Source organism: Acanthopagrus latus, chromosome 17, assembly GCF_904848185.1.
Source record: "Acanthopagrus latus isolate v.2019 chromosome 17, fAcaLat1.1, whole genome shotgun sequence".
NCBI classification, from domain to species: domain Eukaryota; kingdom Metazoa; phylum Chordata; class Actinopteri; order Spariformes; family Sparidae; genus Acanthopagrus; species Acanthopagrus latus.
This window is the reverse complement of record NC_051055.1, coordinates 24713444-24718129: the sequence shown is the minus strand read 5'-3', so window position 1 is coordinate 24718129 and position 4686 is coordinate 24713444. Positions and strand designations below refer to the sequence as shown.

At 40.9% G+C, this 4686-nt stretch overlaps 1 long non-coding RNA gene across 1 annotated transcript; it reads left to right on the top strand.

The window, feature by feature from the left end:
- The first annotated feature begins 3219 nt into the window (after positions 1 to 3219).
- On the top strand, positions 3220 to 4210 carry LOC119006531. Its single transcript, XR_005070827.1, has 2 exons — positions 3220 to 3761; positions 3901 to 4210. It is a non-coding gene; the product is annotated as an uncharacterized LOC119006531 (long non-coding RNA).
- The last annotated feature ends 476 nt before the right edge of the window (positions 4211 to 4686 follow it).

Here is a 4686-nt window from a genome sequence, read left to right as displayed (position 1 = left end):
CTGCAAGGGTGTGTTTGTTGTTTTTTTTTTTTTTTTTTTGTTTTAATGAGGCAATATTTAACAGCGGTACTTTCTCTTCTTACTGGGAAAACAAAAATATAAAGATCATCTGGGCACATGTTAAACATTACAGCTGATGGAGAAATGGTATAGCTACAAGACCGCTTAAGAACTATATATTGTAATGATTGCTGTGTGATCGATTGATTTGGTCTTGTTTCAGTTATTCGTGCCCAATTCGGGTCAAAGGTTTTTATAATCCAGAATCTCAACTCGAACAACAAATCAAGCGGTTTTAGAATATGTACAGCATATAAATGAGCCTCCCTTCCCTGCATAGAGAACCCTTCAACAAGGAGAAGATCTCAGGTTGAGGAACAAAGAGGAGATTCAGACGTGCAGCAGATGTCAGAAACTGGTAGATGGATGTCAGATTGCAAATCATAAGTGAGGAGTGTGGATCCAGGAAGACGCTGCGCCGCTTCAGGTGTCGTCAGATAGGCAAGACACCGAGCCGCGCGATCTCCTCTCAACCGCGGAGAGCCTGGAAGGAGGACAGACCAGAGGCAGCGCAGCCTTCACACTGATAGGAGAGACAGACAAACACACAGAGGGGGAGACGGAGACATAATCACATGCAGACTGGGGAGGAAAGCGAGAGACGAGGAGAGGCTGAAAGTGGAAGATGTGAGCGCAGAATCCAAACCCTTCAGAAAGCCTCAGGGACGACATATCTTCGTAGGAAAACCTGAAAGTCAGGTTCCCCTGACACAAAGCCTGTAGGATTTTGGGTTATTGCAGATAAAACTCTGTGGCAAACAGAAGTTTACGATACTTTTCAATCTTCACAGTTTTAACACAATTTTCAGGATTGCTGAAGCATGAATGCAATCAACACAAGCAACAAGCTAATGTTGCTTATAAAAAATACATTCTTTTAATTTCCAGATATTCTAACTGAAGCTGTTAAACGTATGACCTCTGCAAGCTTTATGAAGAAATGTTTTTGATTTCGATTTCTTTTGGTCCTACGTGTTTGTGACTGTAGACTCAGGTGATATACAGACGATGCAGTTTAGCTGTTGTGTATCTGTTAACGTTAATTTAAATACATGAATACATTTTTTAAAAGTTCAAGTTGGAATAGTGTGCAAGTGAAATCTGCCAGACTAGCGAGTAAATTAGTTTTTGTGTCCGTGATTTTGGTTGATTATTTACTGACGTATTTTATATCTGAGAACCTTAGACCTTATTTCAGCTGACTGATTTCCTGCTTTTAGGACTCATTCCTGCAGCGCTCTACTGGTTTTACATCCTCAGACACTACATTATTACCACATCAAAATTCAGTATGCCCTGAAATAGTCGACACCGTAGGTTTCGCTTACACTGGGGCTGCTGGGAACTGTAATTTGTCCCCATCACTTTTTTTTAAAAGCACAAATAGCTTCCATAGAAATGGTAACTAGCAACTGAAAACCTGCAGCTGAAACTAAACTGCTGCTGGTGTGAGACGATGACAACATTTCAACCCAGGAGCTGATTTGTGAAGTATGATATATTAAAGCTTACCAACAACTGTTACTGGTCGTTAGATAATCATTAGATAATCATCAGCGTATACTGTAATTAAGTCTATTAAATGGACTGATTAGTCTGGTAGGATAATCCAAAGTTTGTAAAAGATCTTGAGGCCATGGAGCCTGGCAACACAGTGACTTGCAGAGCTAAACTTCCCAAAGCTGTTTCTGATGTTTCCTCCCTTTTTCACCTTGGTGCAGTTTGGTTTGCTGTAAATTAGGCTGCTGCGCTTATTTTGAAAGATGCGAGCCGACTTTTCAGGGATTGAATAACCTGTGGCCTTGCGCCCAGAACGAGTCATGAATTCTTATGAACTCTTAGTTTCTCCGGGGTAAATGATGTAGTGTTTTCACGATATCGACTCAGACACTGTGTCCCGTTGATGCACTGCTGTGACCTCATACCAATCCCCCTCGTTACATTACCTGTTTGACTTATTTTTCTTATTTTTCCACCTGAGTCCTTACGCCCTCCCCCCCCCCCACACACACACACACTTTTCATCACAATTCGACACGCTTGGTTAAGATTCTACGTTTCAAGCCTTTGATAATCAAACAATAATGTATAGCACTCATCTTTTATAGCCCAATTTTATTTAATTTTACACCGTCCCCTGTCCCCTTAATACTCTTTACCACTATGTCACTTTATATTTTTAACATCACTTTATATTTTTATACAGTTGTACAAAACATTTTTAAAGCATTTTTTATTCCATATTTTTATTTCTACTGTTTCTTTGATATTGTATGTATGTTCAATGTTCGTTATTGCTACTGGATGCTTGAATTTCCTCCGGGATCAATAAAGTATCTATCTATCTATCTATCTATCTATCTATCTATCTATCTATCTATCTATCTATCTATCTATCTATCTATCTATCTATCTATCTATCTATCTATCTATCTATCTATCTATCTATCTATCTATCTATCTATCTATCTATCTATCTATCTATCTATCTATCTATCTATTGCACACTGTGAGCACCTGTTTCTCTGTTCTCTATCACTACACAGCAATGATTCAACTGATGTTATTTATGACGTCTTGTAGGTTTTTTTTCCTCTGCGGACATTTTTTTCACTGCTTCGATTTCTGGACATAAATTCTCACACGATCCCTCAGTTTTATATGCTGTCCTGCGTCTGAGAGTTGTCTCGTGACTGTGTTCTTCCTGAAAGAAGAAAGTGCTTGAAATGTCATCTGCCGCTCAGGAATGACACATTTTTAGACTTCCTGAAGTTTTGGTGTGGTATAGTAAATACGTGTCAGCAGAGAGAATTTCACTTTTAAGCCAATCTAAGACTGACAGTGCTGCATCTTCACTTAATATATTGACATAAAAAGCATGTTACGATCAGCTCAGCTTGATTTTTTATTCACAGCGTCTTGCTGTCATTCTTGGTTTTGGGCTGATTTTCAAAAATCCCTCTGGACTAATTGCAGGGGATTCAGACCACCTGTGTGCAGGGCGAGCGAGGCCGACTCCTGATTGAGGAGTGGAAGCAGCTTGGGGCCGTTCCCCTCCCAGCCAATCACGGTGTGACGACGCCCCTTTGTGATGGCTTAAAAGAGGTGGGAAATGGCACCCAGGTGGCCTCTCACACTCATTCTGGATCTGTTCCTGGCTCACCGAAAACCTCATAGATTGCCAACCACCAAGTGTGGTCTGTTTAGACCCTATGGTGTTTTTTTGGCTGCCCTTGGTCGGTCTAGCGAAACAAACTGTTCATTCTTGAAACCCAAGCCCCCCTATACACCTTCAGTTTTGACATCTTGTTTCACTGGAGGCTTTGTAGGAGCACGTTTCAGTTTGATCTTACCCTGAACAGGCATTTGTTTATTATCTTATTGTCCCAGTAGCTGACACTGGGCATCTCCTCTAGATTTACACGTTATTTGTTTATATCTTTATGTAGGTTGGGCCGGCCTGCAGGCATTTTACTACCAGTGCCGCCACAACGGGATCTGGTATCAAGATCACGATGTAAAAACGTTTGGAATTTTTAGTTACATGTGCAGTAAGATACTTCTTGTCCGCTCTGTGAGACGTTCCTTGAGTATCTGTGTGAAACATATTGGTGGAAAATTCAACAAAGTGCTGGAGTCCTCTGATTAGTATCGACGGCGTGCCCCTCGGCTTCCTCAGCTAGTTATTGCAGCTACTGCTGGTGAGAAAACTAATCAGTTAACTCAAAAAAATGTAGCCCTCACTATTCCACCTCAGCGAGCGTGATATCTACCGCCGAGCCCCGGCAAATCATTCTGAAGCCAGAGAAAAAGAAAAATGCCATTGTGCTTCTTTTTTAGGAGGGGTTCTTTCACAAAAGCAAAGAGCGGCACAGATGGAATTCCCTCCCTGGATTACCGATCGAAAAATGATTTCAGTTCACGGACTGTCAGATTTAACAGTCGCAGGGCCGATCACACGAATGAGCATGCATGTATCCTTGCTTTTTCAACATGTACTCATCAGTGAATCAATATTTTTCTCTCTCTGACGGATTATGACAGGCCCTGTGTGTCGCATTGTATTGGTTACATTCCTGCTTTTTTTTCATTAAGTAACCGTTGAGGGCAAAAAATTTCAGCTGTCAGGCCGGAGTATCAAGAGACATTATTACATACACGTATTGTTGGTGCGTCAATTCAAGGTGTCAAAGAGATGTGATGCCTCTTATTGTATATTAGGTGTGTGTGTGTGTGTGTGTGTGTGTGTGTGTGTGTGTGTGTGTGTGTGTGTGTGTGTGTGTGTGTGTGTGTGTGTGTGTGTGTGTGAGAGAGAGAGAGAGAGCATTTGAGTATGTTTGGTGACATAAAGACAGTGAACAGCTGGGCAATTAAAGAGAAGTAAATAAATAAAACTCTGCCGCATGAAGAATCATGCAATCAGACAATGACGGCTGAGAGAAATATTATGAAGGATCAAGTTCTCATGGGCCAAGTGTGAGAGGCTTGACTTGTGCTGGTACTGTCAGTGGAAGGTATAGAATTAGTATTTCTAGAAGTTCTTTTATAAAAATAATATCACCAGATACCCACAATTCTATAGATATTTAGTTCAAGTCATGCGCCACCTATTGGCTGCCTAAATTC